This window comes from Salarias fasciatus, chromosome 2, assembly GCF_902148845.1.
Source record: "Salarias fasciatus chromosome 2, fSalaFa1.1, whole genome shotgun sequence".
Taxonomy (NCBI): domain Eukaryota; kingdom Metazoa; phylum Chordata; class Actinopteri; order Blenniiformes; family Blenniidae; genus Salarias; species Salarias fasciatus.
In genome coordinates this window covers 28,901,798-28,920,450 of record NC_043746.1, presented here as the reverse complement: position 1 = coordinate 28,920,450, position 18,653 = coordinate 28,901,798, and the positions used below count along the sequence as shown (strand labels likewise).

The window sequence follows — 18,653 nt, the reverse complement described above, 5'->3', positions numbered from 1 at the left end:
ATGTGTGTGTAACCTCCCATAAAAGTGTTGGTCTTAAATGCGCCAGTGTGCTAATTTGACTGGGTGGCGGCGAGCGCCGGCGCTGGATGGCTCTCGCTGTTGTTCTCGGTGAGTGAAGTGCCGCCGCCGCCGGTGTAACGGCTGCTCATTACTGTACGGTGAGTGGGTAAAGTCGCCGCTCCCACTGTGATCATACTGTCAGCGCTGCGTCTAAAACACTGGGCTTGATTTCGCCTCATTTACTCCCGCAGTTTAGTAGAGATCAAGCATATGCATTAGACAAATGGAGACTTTCTTTCTTCTTCTTCTTCTTCTTCTTCTTCTTCCTCGCTCCGACGTCAGCCTGCGTCTCGCCCGGAGGTTTTGTTTTGGGGGGGGGGGAATATCAATGCGCGCATAATGCGACCAGACTGTTGTGCCTCAGCTTTTGTTCTGAGCGAGAGGACTCAATTTAAAGGGCTCAATTAGCTGGCAGCAGAGCAGTGGTACTACTTGGCACCGGCCGCCGTTCTCTGGAGTCGCTCACATCTAAAAACGTGAGAAGTGCTTTAAATCCTCAGGTTTCCACCGCTCGCCGCTCACACTTCCTCTCTGTGTTTTCAATTAGAAATATCACTCTCATTTTTTTTTTTTTTTTTTTATTATGAAATGAATTTCAATGTGTCTCCGGGGACCCAAGCACATATGGGGCAATTATACGGGAGCGGTGCTTAATCATTTCTTTAAAATAGCTTCTACAGTGTGAATGAAACCTGTATTGTTCATGTCTTCATGGAGGAAGTTATATATGCTCCATACAGCAGCCCACACACACATATATATGTCCTCTGGAGAACACTTCACATTTTAAACAATATGCTCAGTAATCCAACGCCTGGAGGTGCATCTATCATTCAGCTGAAATGAAAAATTCAGTTTTCTTGTTGCTCATCCAGACAAAAAGGCTAGATGGTTCTGTTTGATTGAGACTGAATGATTCAGAAAAATAACTTCATGAAACGTTTGGAACTCTGTTGATTTGTAGTGATGAATTTATCCTTTAGAAAGAAGGACTTAAATCTGCCTTATTAAAAAGAAATCTGGTTCAAGTTCATCACTTTATCCCGGTGTTTCACCTTTTAACCAAAGTTTCTTGGACATGCATGAACCACACAACTTTATTCAATGCTACTTTTTCATCATTCCAACTTATTTTAACCCTTTTTAGAGCACTTGTTAAAATGTTCTCAAACTGGATTGAACATAGACTTAATGATAAATTGAAGTATAAAGACAGCGCGATAGATATGTGAAAGCTGATGAAGAGGGCATTTCTTTCTTCATATATTTCTGAATCTCAAACATAAATGAGTTGCAGACCACTTCAGTGATTGAATAGTACAAAAACATGCATTTATTAATCAAAATGCATTTTTTCATTTCCAATGTCATGTAATGATGAAGGGTTCTTAATTTTTTTTAAATTAATTAATTAACAAATGCAAAAATATAACATTTCTAATGACATTCTATTATTTAACTTCAAGTTAAGATATGATGCAGTTGAATATATTTGCTTTAAATGCTTCTTCGATAGGAACTATTTCCCTCTGAATGTATACATAAAGTTTTACCAACCTGTTGTCACGTCTTTTGTACACTGAGTTCGGCAAAATGTTATTAATATAAAATATTATGTAAAAATGTACCTAAAACAGACCCTAATAGGCACATGAAGAGTCTGTTTTCCATACTCAGGCGTCTGCTTTGTGACTTTCAGTACCAGTTGAGTCATAACCAGTTCTTTTTTTAAAAATTTTAAAACACAGTTTTGATCATTTTGCTTGAAAGCGAGTTTCAGAAGTCTGAAAATCTTTCTGGTAGCGTCACATTAGTCTTTATTCTCGGTTCTAAAAAAAATAAATAAATAAAACTCCTCTCCCCACTTCATGTTTTCAAAGAAACATAAAAGAGAGAGAAAGTTTCATTGTTGTTGGCGGTGTAATGCATGTAGGCGCCTGCTCTTACATATGTATGTCCTTTTGAGCCCACTTGAACATTTCCTGCACCTCGACGCGGCGATGAGATTCAACCGGAGGAGTCGTTATGACATTTCCGAATGAGCCTTTTGAAGGCCTGCCCAGCCGCACGGTGCAGTTATAAATGTCCTGTCAATCCTCATTGGATCCGTGTGTCAGGGGAGTCCTCCGCCGAAATCAAATTATGCCTCAGCTCTAAAGTCATCATGTGCTACAGTGTCCCGCAGACACTACATTTTCCTGATGAAAAATGTGTTAGAAATGTTCTCGGGGGTGACGGAGGAGGAAAAAAAAAAAAAAAACAGCAGAGGTAATCCAAGGAGGGAGGTGTGTGTGTGTGTGTGTGTATGTGTGTGTGTGTGGACTTGTTTGTGTGGGACGGACATGTAAATCACGAGTCAGACAGTCATGCTTCACATCCCAGGAGGGCAGCTGAAGTTTTTTTTTTTTTTTTCTTCTCTGATTTCCTGTTGCACGGTGTCATGATTGCAGCAGGACTGATTAGTCATGTGTGAGATATCCGCCCAGCGGCGGCGGCGGCAGCCTTCCCGAGCAGAGCGCCGCTCCAGCTCGTCTCCGTAGTTGGGTACCAGCCAGAGTGGACGCATGCTGGAGACAAAGTGGTAATCCTCAAGACGCTGAGATTCTTCTTTTTTTTTTTTTTCTTTTTCTTCCTTTCTCTCGTGTCTTTTTCTTTTCATTTATTTTGCCAACATTTTTAATGCCAAGCGCACATTTCTGTGGTGATTCCAGAGTTCTGCAATGTTTCTCTTTGATTTTCAGGCTACTGTTTAAACTGCTGCTGCCGGCAGCATATGGTGCATCCTCTCCAGGAGCTCTGCCAAAATGTGACTTTATGAGGAGTTTATTAAAAAGCAAGAACATGAACTTGAAGAGTTATTTTATTGCATTGTTTCACATGTACCAACTTAAAATGAGAATAAGCTAAACACCTAATTTATTCATCCATATGCAAAAAACTGCCGCATGCACAGGGAGACCGTGCAAACTCCTCTCATAAACATAAACAGAAAACAACCCGAATCAAAGCAGTCGTCTGTCTATAAATGAGTTCCACCGACTCCATCACACAGACACACACTCTTGAAACACACCATTTGTTGTTTAGCCTCAAGCGCTCGTTTTTGCCTGTGGGAGAACATGCAAACTCCACACTCAGAGTTCAAGCTGGGATTTGATCTGGAGACCTTTTCCATGTGAGGCAAGGCTGCCAACCACTGCAACAGGTGCTAACCACTGTCAAATAGGAGGCCCGCGGGCCACAGCTGGTCCACAAGAGGTTCCAGTCTGGTCAAACCACCAAGGACATTTTCAAAAATTCAAAGAAAACTGATTTTTTTAAACATTTCTTCGGTAACAGAAACAACAGAACAGTGACAGCCAGGCTGACATATCACTGATGTGGCCATGAAAGCTAGCTACCTAGCTAGCTATGAAGCTAGCCTGAAAGCCACGCTGTCAGGGGGAGTTTGGGAAATTGTGCAGAATGCAACAGTTTTTTGACATTTCACTGTATTTTACTCCAGGTTTCTTTTGAAATTGGCTTTATTTTGACATTGGAATCATTTTTATTGGTAATTTTTTTTGTGAAACTATAGATATTCTCATCCCTCTGTGCCAAAACACAGAAAAAGTTTCAACATAAAGGATATTCGGGCTGTATTTTATTGGTCGTCTGAGGATCAAATCGCTCTGAATGCGGCTCCTGAACTGAAAACATGTTCATCACGTCTTCATCAAACAAAAAAACCATTAATCTTCAGACACTGAGCTAATCTGCAGCAGCATGCTGCTGGTCGTGCTAACCGCTGCTGTCCCTCATAATTAAGTCACAGACTATTTGCCTGCAAAGTCTGGAGTCAGACTTCAAAGATCATCGTATTTGTGCACAAAAGACGAGCCCCTCCGCCGTCTAACCTCATCAAACTTGTTAAACACGATAAACTCCACGTGCAAACAATCTGAGCTCGCTGCTGGAGCCTCTCGAGATGGCGCCACGCTGATCTCCGTGGGCAGGATGGCACGGAGAGGCCCGGCGTGCGGCTCTGGCTGCTCCAGCGGCCCCCCTGTGGAGAGGGCAGGTGGCGATCCGGAGGCGGAACCACGTCCTGAAAACAAGTCGCCACATCTGCAGCCTCGTCTTCTCCCTCCTACTGTATTTGAAGCGGCGTGATTATTCCAGCTCTCACCTTGAAATGCTAATGCTAACGCAGAGCAGTGGCTAATAGGCAGATTACACGCTGGCGGGGCCGGGGCTCGCATTGTTTCCGCGCTGCTCTCTCACCCCTACAGCTGGAGCTTAGCCGCAGACAAATCCACCCACTCATTGTTTGGTCTTTTGTCCTCTGCGAGGATGTTTTCAAATGTCATCATGATGACAAGCGGCGTCGTGAGAGCGGCGCTGGCCGCCGCTTTGTGTCAACGAGGCGGCGGGCGCGCACGCGGACGCGCGGCCGCCGCGGCCGACGCGCAGCCATTCATCGGCTCGCTGTCCCTCTCGCGCTCACACGATTGTCCCGATTGTCTCCCTTTCCCCGCTCGCTCACAACACGCCACATTGCCGTGGCCGGGGCCGCCCGGATTAGCATAGTAATGCGCCTTGTTGCATCACACTGGCTGTAATCAATTACCGCCGGTCATCCGGCGTCTATAGCTGCAGACATTTACACCAGTCTGCCGTTTGTTAATCATGTCCAACAGCATCTCATCTGCAGACCCCTTCAGTCTGCTCTTTAGAAATATAAGACGAGGGGGCAGATGTGAAAACAATCAGTGCCAGAATTACTTGAAACGCCAAATGCAATGAATGTCTAGCGGAGAGTTTGCTTCACGTATACGGAATCTCGCCGCTCTCGGTCTCACGCCACCTCCTCCAGTACGAAGCTACAGGGCTGTAAGCGATGGAAATACAGCTGATTTTCCACTTTCAGCCCCCTGCAGGGCGCCATATGTTCCTGCTAATTGACGGTGCGTCCATGTTGTTGGTAAATTGGGCCGAATTGCAGCAATAAGATGTATTTTACATTCATTCTAAACGCTCAGTAAGAGGCGCTTCTAATGATTCTCTCTTACATATCACAGGGAAAAAAAACAACCTCTGTATAGATTTCTGCATTTATTTACAGGTAAACTCCCCTCAGACCCTCTGAGTAGTTATTTATCTTCCTCCAATAGAGAATGTAACCCTGTCAGAACACACACACACACACACCCCCACACACACACACACACCCACACACACACACAGGAATCCATGTCTCCTTCTGTCTGCCTCATCACATTTGATCCCTTTACACGAAACTCCCCAGGTAGAAGCATGTCTATTTGTCTGCATGTGTGTGTGTGTTTGAGAACATGAATGTGTGTGTGTGTGTGTGTGTGTGTGAGACGCTACACGTCTGCCGCTTCAGACGATGTGCAAGTTCTGACCTCAATTCGTACCCAACTGTGCATTCCAGAGTGCGTGGCAGCTGCAGTGCAGATTGTTCCAGATTGAGGAACGCGAACTCGTGGCGGTTCGTCGATGGCGCTGCATTGTCATTCCGCCGCCGCCGCCGCCGTAACCTTTAAATGGAGTCCCTGTCTGATCGTGACAGCACGTGCCCGTCGGGTCGTCCAGGAGCCACACCATCCAAATCTGACATTTGTTCTTGGAGTGCAATTGATCAGGGAAGTTTTACCGCCGAGACGTCCTCGCCGGGGACGCCAAATGCCAGAAATCTCAGGGACGGCGTGGAAATAGGAGCGGTGCCTGCTGGAACCGTGTGGCGTTCGACTGTCACGTCTGTGAAAACTGGAAACAAATGAAAACCAGCGACACAAACCCTCTCTTATCTACATCTCTTCTCAGATCTACAGAGAGAGAATTATCAGGATACGTCTGCTTGGCCGATGACGGCTTTTAGAGCGTCTTCCTCCCACTAACATCCAGATGGTAGAGCATCTTCCTCCCATTACCTGCTGAATGAATCTGTCGTGCGTCTGGCCTCAGGATTTGTTGAACCCTCACATGTATACAAAACATTTTTCTGTTAAGACACGATTAGCATCAGTCTGCAGTCAGAAATCTGAAATCAATGTTGTCGTCACAGGATAAACAAAAAGTCCCAGAAATCTCAGCCAGAAACTATGAGGCATCATTTTTGGTAAAAGGTTTTTTTTTTCTTCCACACGTGAAAAAATTGATCCGTCATCACCGAGCAAAGCTTTATTACAATAAAACAGGGACAGATGCTTCTCTCTGCAGCGTTTGAGTCGCCCGGCGGCCGGACCTCTAATCAGCGAGGGTTACTGTATTGATTTTCAGCCTTTAACTGCTGAGAGATTTTTTTTTTTTTATTATTTATTTTTTGCTCAATTAGCCATTCTCAAGCTCTTTAGCGCAGAATCACAGCTTCACGGGATTAAAAAGCTTTTATAAAACTTACATGGAGACGTCGCAGATGCCTCACTAATAATTGATGAGCAAACACCGCTTTATCGGTTTATTGGTGTATTTAGATTAGCGGTTGCCACGGCAACCCGCCCGTCCCCTGGGATCTATGGAGGACATAAAGCAGGACTTGTGTTGAAGTGCTGTGTAAGACTAGTGCAGGCGAGTGCAGATTCAAGAGGGAGAAAGCAGACGCTATCGTCCTCTGATCCGGAAGATTTAACTCAGTGATCGTCTCTCACTGGTTCAGTAGCATCGCTATGGTTGTATGTATTGTTTCACGGGCTATTTTGAATATTTAAGCTTATTTTTATAAAGTAAGTCAGGTTTAACCACTAGATGAAAAGATTTGACTAGTTAGAAAGACTATGTTGCCAAAAGTATTTGCTCAATCACACTCCTGAACCTTCCTACAGGTTCATATGTGTGTGAAGGCAGGCGAGGCGAATACTTTTCGGGGGGGAAGATGCTCTAAAATCCCAACACACCGACAGCAGCAGGCATCTCTTCCTGCATATTTTGGTTCGCTATTATAAATATGGACGCCAGCTAATCTAACGCAGCGAAGCATTACTTCAAAACTGTTTTCTTCATTTAAATTCATCCAACAGTGGTAATGTATTCTACACTCAGCTCAGTTGTGCAGTGGTTGGATTTCCCGCAAAAAAAAATCCACCAATTTACAGTCGTGGATTGGAATAAGATTTGCAATGCATGGTCAACCTGTCCGTTTTGTCTGGACGTCCCCGTAAGCCTGGAGGCATTTGGGCTTTAATCTCTAAGTAGTGGCAAGAGTGGCAACAACCCAGACAGCAAGACGACATTGAATAAACGTTGATATTTCATCAGAACCATCAGAATGGTTGATATCAATTTTTCAACCATAAATAAACATTGAATCATCATTGCAATATAGATGGAACCTGATGTTGATGACTATGACATGGAAACAACGTTGATTTATGATCTCCGACTGTGGTTGATTTAGCATTTATATCTGGTTGATCTGGTGATGACACCACTGTTGATAAACAGTTGAAGAATGGTTGACCTCAAAAATACATTGATTGAAAAACCATCGATTTATGGTTGACATGGAGACTGCATGCAAGACAACATTGAATAAATGTTGATATTTGATCTGAGCTGTGAGACTGGTTTATATCGTTTTTTCAACAATAAATAAATATTGAATCATCATTGCAATATAGATGGAACCTGATGTTGATGACTATGACATGGAAACAATGTTGAATTATGATCGCCGACTGTGGTTGATTTAGCATTTATATCTGGTTGATCCTGTGATGACACCAGTGTTGATAAACAGTTGAAGAATGGTTGACCTCAAAAATACATTGATTGAAAAACCATCGATTTATGGTTGACATGGAGACTGCATGCAAGACAACATTGAATAAATGTTGATATTTGATCTGAGCTGTGAGACTGGTTTATATCGTTTTTTCAACAATAAATAAATATTGAATCATCATTGCAATATAGATGGAACCTGATGTTGATGACTATGACATGGAAACAATGTTGAATTATGATCGCCGACTGTGGTTGATTTAGCATTTATATCTGGTTGATCCTGTGATGACACCAGTGTTGATAAACAGTTGAAGAATGGTTGACCTCAAAAATACATTGATTGAAAAACCATCGATTTATGGTTGACCAGGAAACGATAAGCTTGCCCGGGAAATATGATCGAAAAATAGATGATGTATTGTTGCCTGGGAGATCATCGCCTGGACACTGAAGCCAAAGCACCAGGTAAGCAGACATTCTTCCATCTATTGTCAAAAATCTGGGAATTTCTATGCATACGCCGAGGTTATTGTAACAAATCTGTGATCCAGTTTCGATTTAATTTGTAAACTGTGCGATTCGAGGCAAACTGTAGGAGTATGGAGATTCTGTGCCTGTAACAGTCCACCGGCAGCTGTCGGTTGCCCCCTCCGCCCGTTGGGAGCACGGCTTCGCAACGGGGCATTCGGGGGACCCTGTCCCGCTCCCCATTCGGGACCAGCCGGAATGGTTAGCGGGACCGGGTCAGCTGATCGCCCCGCTGCGAAGTCTGGCCGTGGCTGCCAGCACTGCTATCTTAAATCCATCATCAGTTGTGGTGTTCTGATGATCTAAGGGCCCGGTCACACCGCCCGAACTTTGCTGGAGTGTTCCTGGAGCGGTGAAAAAAAATTAATCACCGCTCGTAACCGTTCACCACCGTTCACCACCGTTTAACAGAAGTTTGCCTCCGTTAAAGCCACGCCGTGTACGCTCGGCCACCGCTGATGTTACCGGAGGGGCCCTCCCACCGCTCCGAAAGTTTTGAGCTGCACAAAATATTCCGAGCGGTGAGGAGCGTTGAATTTTCCGCCCCGGCTCCACCAACGCCCAATCCAAGTTTGGCACCGCCAGACGCAAGTTCGTGGACGCTCGGGTCCGCCAGGCCAACGCAATCTGGGACGCTGGACCACCGCTGCTTGGCTGCGTTGCCCGGGCGGCGATTAAACGTTGCACAAACGTCGGTGGAGCGGTGAGAAGCGTTCTACGAGCGGACAGGGGTTGCTGGAACAGTGGAATGGAATAATAAATGAAAAAGGTTGAAGTAATATTTATAAAACAGTATTTTTTTCACAGTTGTTAACACCAGAACAGCCAAGACGTTCTGACAGACCTTTTGGGTTTTTAGAATTCTAATAAATCTGTTAAAATCATTCCCCTGTCCTCTAATTCTTTGACTTTTCCTAAACATGTGTCTTGTATGTTTTTCTGAAGCAAATAAGGTTTCTGAAGCAAATAAGGTCCTAACAATGACACACATAATATTACAAAGCATTTATACCTCCAAAAGATAAAGAAGACGCACTTCGCGTTGCTTTTTTTCTGCGATTGATTTGTTTTGGTTCATGTGCGCGCATCTGAACAGGGAGCTAGCTCTGACAGCAGACAATCGGCCAAAAATATCAACCCCCCCCCCCCCAAAAAAAAAAAAAAAAAAAAAAGACAATAAAAAGAGGCATAACAGAAGCTTCAGCAATGACACAGGAGGTCAGTGAGGGGGAATCGGATGGCGGAGACGTGTCGGACAGTCCAGTAGAACCTACAGCGGCGCATGAAGCGCTCACACGTCACCTCCAGGTATAGAGAATTACTGTAGGCTACTGTCAGTTTACCACTAGATAATAATAACATAAAATTGTGTGAAAAAAAAATAAACTAATGTGATAAATCTCTACACAACAGTGAACACGGTAGTTGGAGCACTGCAGCTTCTCCAGATGTGCCAGTTACAGATTCGGGTAAAATATTATATCCTCCATCAAAGTACAGCAAACCAAGTGTTTTTCGTTTCCAAAAATTAATTTGAGAACGAACATATTTTCTGAACAAATACCTTTGTCCTGTCGAGCCTGCAGTCCCAGAATCAAATGAACAGGGTCAGACAGACTGTGTGTGTGTGTGTGTGTGTGTGTGTGTGGGGGGGGGGGGGGGGGGGGGGGGGGGGGTCCGTCCTGGTGCGCAGCCAGGGAGACTTATTTTACAAATTGATGTGCGTATAGTGTGCGTGTTTATCAAGGAAACCAGTGCGCAGAGTGTGAGAGGTGACAGCTGCGCAAATGCGCTGTAAAAAGTCAAATAAATTTTAAAACCTGATTTGAGGCATTAATACAGCAGACATGAGGCATTAAAAGGTTTGCTGATCCTCTTGACTTAATATTTTGTTCATTTATGTTAATTTCTAATACATTAGATTACAGAAAAACAACCTGCTGCTGTGCTCCTGCGCAAAAACACTAAAAAATGTATGATGGTCTGGCTGATCGTTGCAGCCTTTGGAGGGGGTGTAACATCAGCGGTGGCCGCCGAGCGTTTACGGCGTTGCTTGAACGGAGGCCAACTTCTGTTAAACGGTGGTGAAGGGTTACAAGCGGTGATGGATTTTTTTCACTGCTCCAGGGACCCTCCGGCAAAGTTCGGGCGGTGTGACCGGGGCTTTAGCTTGTTCCATGTTCATTAGCATATCTGGCTCCGTCCGAAATCTTTGCTTGATCTTGCTCGCTATTTTTGTGCGCGTGTGTGTTGGTGTGTGTGGAGTAGCCACTGTCACTACCCGATGTAAGGTCTCACTGTTAAAAACCCCTTCTTAACAAGCAGGCCCGCCCACGGCTGGTCAACATCTCCAGATGCATTTATCAAATGTGCAGATGCATTTTGCAAATTCCACAGACACACTATGTATCGTTAGAAAGCTTAAATTCTCATGAATCCGTTGGTATAAACCACTTTCAGATGTGATTACCACAGCGGGTAATATTAACACATTTGTCCAACAAACAGCAAATAAAGTAAACAGCGCAACTCACCTTTGGAGGCTCATAACTGATCATAGATGAAAATATTCCAGCAAAAACTGAAACAGTCCAAACGTATGCATCCAGACAAAGCTAGAAAGTATAGCATTTTGTCCAAAACATGTCTTGAAAGAAGCAAATAATCCAGAATTTGACACGCCTCCGCGTGCACATCCCATAATAATCCATAATTTTATCAGATCTATGCCTGTCTATCTATTCCTTGGACTGCTCTGTTTCGTCCACACTCCCGAGCCAAGGTACCGCAGCCGCACACTGACTAAAAGCTCGCTGCGCGTCTTCTGAAGCTCTCTGGCGCCCCCCAGGGGAGGCGCGCCTCACACTTTGAAAACCGCTGGTTTAAGTGATAAAAAGCAGATATTGTACGAGCACTTTTATTTTTCAGAGCTTTAAACACCATTATATTTTCTGAAAGTTACAAGGTTTCAGACATTCTGTTGCACTGCTTCTCTTCATTTTCAGTTGAAATTAAAGCAGGCTATGTAACATTGTCCACACGTCCCTCTATTTTGTTCTTCGTGTAGGTAGGCGTGGGAAAAAAAATATTTAAAAATGTGAGGACCAAGCAACAACCCAAGGTTCTCCCCTGAGAACCAGACAAAAAATATTATGTGTAACCCTGTATCTAGACCAACATTAACATAGAAAGTTGCAATTCCTGTGGAATATGGGTGTGAATGCTGTGACTGCAATTTCAAAAGAATCATGAAAGAATTGAAAGGTTTATAATTTTTTTTTAATTAAACAAATCATCCAGCATTCAGACAGACAGAGAATATTGACAAGGGTGAGCTCAGGTAGATCAGGCATGGCAGATGACGTTGGAGGCTGTTGGTAAGGAGGTGGAAAGAGTGAAAAGAGAGCAAATCTGGAAAAACAGACAACCCCCCCCAACCCTCCACCAAGATAAATTGTTTTTTTTTGGGGGGGGGGGTTGAATACAGGTGCACATTCTGGCAATGTTTAGCAACACTAATGTTTGCTTTTTCCTTTCTCTTACAGATCAAAATAGAAAACAAACTTCACTTCAAGAGAAAGCAAAAAAAAAAGGTAACGAAAAGCAAAATGGAATCACGGTGGACAAAGAGACGCAGGGTTTTGTCTATGGTAAAGGCTTGTGAGTCAGAGATACTCAATGACTTTGAAAAGCCAACACTGAGGTGAAAATTTCACCAGTAGCAAAGGGCCAGGCAGCTATAGGAGCTGTGAGATCAACAGTGGGTGAGAGCCATGCATCATTGGATGCTGCGCCTGAGTGCACATCAAATTCCAAGCATCATCTTGATCCAGATGATCATCACTATCAAGAAGATGATCATCTTGATCATGACGATGATCGTCTGGATTGTGATGATGATTATCTTGACCGTGATGATGATCATGACACTGATCATTTTACTCATCACCATGATCATCATCAACATGATGAAGATGTGGATCATGTGGATGATGATCCCCCAACAATACAAGTCTTAATCACAAGCCTTAGATTCTGGGCGTCAACATTTTCTGTATCATTAGTGGCACTGACTGCTCTCTTGAGCATTTTGCGTGCATTTCATCCCGAGTTGCCAAAAGATGCTCGCACAATTTTAAGGACACAAGGTGAAATACAAACAATAAAAATAGAGGGGGGAGAATATTATCATGTTGGCCTAGCCACAGGATTGATGTCAAGACTAAAGTCTCTGAAGCTGCCTGATAATTTGTCTAAAATTAAGCTCCAGTTTAACATTGATGGTCTGCCACTATTCAAAAGCAGCAAAGTTCAGTTCTGGCCTATCCTAGCAACAACTAACCTACATTTGAGTAGATCCCCATTCCTTGTCGGCCTCTTCTGTGGCTTTAGCAAGCCAAAAAGTGTCTTTGAATTCCTGGGCCCATTTGTTAAGGATCTTGCTGACATTCTAAAAAATGGAGTTGTTCACAATGGGAAGCAGATACTGGTTGAAGTGTGCTCATTTGTGTGCGATGCCCCAGCTCGGGCTTTCATAAAAAATACTAAAAGCCACAATGGTTACTCTGGATGTGACAAGTGTTTTCAAGTTGGTGAATGGCACAACAAAATGACCTATCCAGACACAAATGTCAAATTGAGAACGGACACAGACTTTAATTCTATGATTGATGAAGACCACCACTTGTGTCAAACACTGCCCCCACTTGCTGGTCTGGTGAAGATGGTGACAATGTTCCCATTAGACTACATGCATCTATGCTGTCTGGGGGTAACTAGGAAGTTGCTGTATATTTGGATTAAAGGCAGGTCACTCGCCACTAGGCTGCCCAGTAAAACAATTGAAGATATTTCCCTAAAGTTGATGAGACTAAAACCTTATACACCTGCTGAATTTTCTCGCAAACCCAGGCAACTGTCGGAAATAGATCGGTGGAAGGCAACAGAGCTGCGGTACTTCATGCTTTATGCTGGCCCAGTAGTACTGAGAGACATAATTCCCCTTGCAATGTACAACAATTTTATGTTGTTTTCAGTGGCCATGCATCTACTGTTGTCTCCACAGTCATCTAAACAGATAATTGATTTTGCTCAAGAACTGTTAATTTCATTTGTGAGGCACTTTGGGCAGTTGTATGGCAGAAATGAAATAACATATAATGTACATCAGCTGACACACTTGGCAGCAGAATACCATCTCTTTGGTCCATTAGACAACATATCAGCCTTTCCATACGAGAATTACTTGGGTCAGCTGAAGCGCCTGTTGCGCAAGCCTCACTTGCCTCTACAACAAGTGATTAAAAGGCTTTCAGAAAAACCTGTGCAGACCACAATCTCTGTCAAGACAGGACACAAATTCATGCATCCTCACCATGACGGCCCACTGACATCTTGCACTAGACATGGAGAGCAATACCGCAAGCTCCAAACAGAGAAGTTCACTTTGTCATCCAAGTCTGGGGATAACTGTTTTCTGATTCTTGACGACATTGTACTTATTGAAAACATTGTCAGGATCCCAGAGGCTCAAGAGACCTTTGTCATCTTTCGAAAGTTCACCAACAAAGAGTCCTTCGCCCAGTATCCGTTTCCCTCTGAGAGGATTGGGGTGTTTACAGTTTGGGGGCTGAACATGGCAGTCAGTGTGGCAAAGCTTCAGCATATTGTCAAAAAGTACATACTTTACCCTGACAAAACACAATTTATTGCTGTCCCAATTGTCCATACCAATTAATAAAGACATGAAGTTTCCAAAAACTTCATTTGATCTGTCTGATAATTAATGAAATCGGTTCCCTTTTTTTTTGCTTGTGTGTTCAATAGTCTGCCTCAAGATGAGTGAGAGGACAAACAAACAATGGTACATAGTTAAATTTAGTAGTGGTGCTGTAGAAATTATTCCAAACATTTGGATTGATGGGGATGAGGTGTTCTGGCCCCCACTCAACCCCAAGGACACCAATAAGCTCCATTCAGTCATCCGAAACAGGGAGCAGCCAAGGCCTGGATGGCAGATTCATAAGCCTGTGAAGGTCCTCAGCAGCCATGGTGGGTTTGACTCAGACGTCTGCACACAGGTCCATGTTTGAATGATATGAAAAATATTGATTACATTATATTACATTATAAACATTGTCGTCAATAATATTAAAATACTACAGGGCCTACACAGTATATGAATGTAATTTTTTGTTCTTGACATTAACTGTACCTGGATGTTGTACTGTAATGTAGGTGACCATGCTGAGGCAAACAAATGGCTGTCCAGGTATCTCAGCGGAGACTATGACACAACAGACATTCAGTCCGAAGACGAGTGTACTCCTCAGCTGAAAAGAGCAAGAAGGTGATACGATCTGTTAAAGTTAATACAGTTTATTGATGTACTAGCAGACACTTCTGTCCACAGAAAGGTGTTAATTGAATCATTTTTGTTGATGTTTGGGCCAAAGCCTTCGGTTTCCATGCCTAACAATTAAATGTATAATTTCCTCACTTTTGTCGAGGGGTTTGCAAATGCTCAACCTTTCACATATTTCATGTTACCTCTGTGGCATAAATGTAAATGTGCAGTTCAGGTTAAGCTTCATTACCCCTTCTGTAAACAAACAGCCACTTGATTTTCTAAACTGAATGACTCCACAAAACATGCTAAATGTGGAACATGCAGATCAATTTTCACTAAAAAAGCAAAGAAAATGCCAAACAAACAGTTGTGGGTGTAGCCAGATTAGAAGTGTGTTTGAGGCAAAATATAGCCCATTTGGAAAACAATTGGTTTACTAACAACCACTATCTATCCGCATACCTGATGGTTGCCCAAACCCTGGTAGAATAGGTCGAGGGGGAGTTTGACTAGTACTTGTAGTCCCAAAAAAAAATCATTTAAAGGGTCAGGTTTTTTGTTTGTTCAGGAAATTCCTCTCTCTTTATACGTGTGTCTTTATATGTGTGTGTGTGTGTGTGTGTGTGTGTGTGTGTGTGTGTGTGTGTGTGTGTGTGTACACATCCATATGTGTGTATGTGTACATAATCAAAATGATTTCTCCTTTGTGGACTTATAGGCCGAATCCCAGATATTATTCAGAATCTGACAGTGGTGAAACCCAGGAAAGACTCCCACAAGCCCCCAGAATTCTGTATCCAGGTAAATGTGCGTGCGTGTGTGAGTGTGTGTGCACGTGTGTATAATGCAAGATTTGGCAGAGCATTAAGAATCTGATTATCATCTCGTATCATCTCCTCACCTCCAACCATCCAATCAAATCTAGCCTCATCTTCCCCCAAAACATATGAGACCCTCCAATTTGGTTGTCTCTCTGAGGACCTCTTTCAGAAGAGTTCTGTCTCTGGCACCTTCATGGAAGAGTTCCAAAGCCAAAGTTTGCTGGCCTCACCAACTGGAATGCAACTCCCACAGGAGTCATCTCCTGCAGGTATATTTTAAAAAGAAACATTTAAATATTGCAATTTTGGAAATTTTAAAATTCAAACGTGCTAAAAACCCTGTCAAATGGTCTGCTTTCTATCCTCATATTAGTTGCGGATTCAAGGGACAATGCACAGCAGGCCTTAAAAGGCAAGTGCAACAATGTTATTTCATCTTTCCTCTGTGCTTTTCACTAACAATAAGCCGCCAACTTTCAATAGTTCAATTGACAAATTGCACATAAACTAAATATTTTAGTTTATAGGCAAAATTAAGGACATACTTGGGATCAAACATGTGGGACCACAACTCATGTCACCACTGAACTGAGATAGCAGAATTGTTAATGTGAAATACTGTCCTTGGAGGGCGTTTCTTCTCAACTACATTTACACTGTGGAACAAAATTTGTTATGTGAGCTGGGTATGGTGTAGTTATGTTGGCAGAAAAAGCAGATCTGCAGAACTGAGAATACTGAAACAGATCTTTTACATATTTTCCTACATCTAAACATGACTGGCATTTCTCTCTCTCACCTTATATTACACATACAAATAGTTAAATTGTTGTTAGATTGTTTATAAGAAAGTTAAAATGAATGGGATTCCAAACCACTAAATTGTAATACAGGGTGATGGAAAAAAAAAAAAAATTAGAATATTTCTACATATTACTGAAATTTCTAAATTCAGTGGGGTGGACACTTATAGTGCATGTTTTTCAACAGATGTGGCGATGCGGAGACTCCTTACTGCTGTAAGTGAGCTGACCAAAGAAGTCAGGGACCTGCGGCAGGAGTTCCGAGAATTCCACCAGTCCTGCAGGTGTGGCCAGGCTGTAGCGCCAGTGGGACCTCAGCTGGGGGTGCCCTTCGGCTTGCCATTGTGCAATTTAGAGGCACTAGACCAAGCAGAGGCCGCTCTGCAAACAGAGGACAACCAGGGAGCAATGGTAGGTTTATATCCACATTTTAAGTAATGGAAAACTCAAGTGATCCACAATTAAAACAATGAAAGTAATACAATACATGTACATATGTTCAATAATGACAGTATTTTTATATTAATAATTAGGCCTATTTGAATTTGTATTTACTCTCAAACGTATTGATTCCACATTAAAGAAAAAAAAGGAATTACAATGCCAACACAATCACTTTCACAAAAATGACACTTGTGTTTTTTTTTTATACTTCTTGTTTGTGTAATACATACCTTTTGTTCTGATAGACTGTACTGCTTGCCAAAATTGGAGGGACCACTGTGGAGCTCAAAATCCGGAGGATGCTGGCATGGACCCTCACAAATGAGCTAGCTTCTGAAATCAACTGGGCTGGGAAAAAAAACAAGGATCCATCCAAACAGAAGCGCCCTTTCAGAGAGCTGGCTCTCTCCAAGTGCATGTTTGGTGAGTACTGTAGATTATTCAATCGCTTTAGCCTAGTTAACTCGAGCATATTTGAAAATAGGAATATTAATTAAATAAATCTCAAGAAACTAAAATTACACTGTAGTAGCTAAGCCCAATGATATGCTACTGATGGGCTTATGTGACAAACGCGCCACGCCGACTTACAACTGTGGTCACATCAGCCGTCTCTCGTTTTCGCATGGTCAAGCCAGCCGCTCCAACATCTTCACTGCCCAGGGGCCTCATGTACAAAGACATGGATGTCCTACTAAAACATGGCGTACGATCAAATCCAGAAAATGTTGTTCGCACAAAAAAAATCCAGATGTATGAATCTGTGCACACGCATGAATTCAAGCACATGTATTTCCCAATCAACGCGGAATTGAGCACACATGTTGGAGTACCCAACCCCTCCCTAACCACGCCTTCAATTACATAGGCAAATCATGTTTAAATAAGACATGAGATTCCTGCCTCTGCACAATCAGAAAATTAAAATAGAAAGAGTGAGATGATTTAAAAAAAATTCATGAAAGCACATTTGACGCACTACTCACCGAAGTGTCGCACTTAAGATGTTGGAGCGGCTGGCTTGACCATCCCAAAACGAGAGACGGCTGACGTGACCGCAGTGACTTGCATTACTGTATTACTGGAACTCTGTAGCTGTATGGGGCTGCACAGTGGCGTAGTGGTTGGCCTTGCAGCAAGAAGGTCCCGGTTCAATCCCGAGGTGGGCCTGGGATCTTTCTGCATGGAGTTTGAATGTTCTCCCTGTGCATGCCTGGGTTTTCTCCGGGTATTCCGGCTTCCTCCCACAGTCCAAAAATATGCTGAGGTTAATTGATTATTCTAAATTGCCCATAGGCGTGAATGTGAGAGTGATTGTGTGTCTGTATATGTAGCTCTGCGACAGACTGGCCACCTGTCCAGGGCGTCCCCTGCCTTCACCCGAGTCAGCTGGGATAGGCTCCAGCACCCCCCCGCTACCCTAATGAGGTTATAAAGCTGTGTATAGAGAATGGATGGATGGATGTAGCTGTATGGTTACCCATTTCCTTATTTGCTTATCGCATGTCCACAGAAAATGTCCCTTAAATCCACTAACAAAACACAAAACTTCAACAACTTTCGAGCTGGTGTTGCAGTCAGAAACCGTTTGTGCTCTAACCTGTCAAACCACCTGGCACATCATGTGTAGGTGGTCGCTCAATCAGTGTCCGGTGGACACACAGACATAAACAATCAAAATAAAATGGCAAAATGGCCATAGCATACGCATTTGCTTTTTCAGCGGCTAACTTTGCATTTTCTTTCTCTTTTCTGTTTAGATGCTCTTGTTCTGGAGGGAGGAACAGCCACACAATTTGAGTTTGCACAGGTGGTGCAGAAGTGGCTGCGCTACGCACCGGATAGGGCAGGGGGGACTGGACGCTCTAAGTTGCCTATGCAACCGACTTCTTAAGACTGTTCTTCTGTTTTGTTCTTGGC

General features: G+C 43.2%; 1 protein-coding gene and 1 long non-coding RNA gene across 6 annotated transcripts in view; both read left to right on the top strand.

Annotated features, from left to right (window-relative positions):
* LOC115399588 (teneurin-3) overlaps positions 1-18,653 on the top strand; it is a 154,437-nt gene that overhangs the window by 56,407 nt on the left and 79,377 nt on the right. The gene's annotated exons all lie outside the window — the stretch shown is intronic.
* On the top strand, positions 16,483-18,590 carry LOC115399628 (uncharacterized). Its single transcript, XR_003932697.1, has 3 exons — positions 16,483-16,700; positions 16,979-17,156; positions 18,494-18,590. It is a non-coding gene; the product is annotated as an uncharacterized LOC115399628 (long non-coding RNA).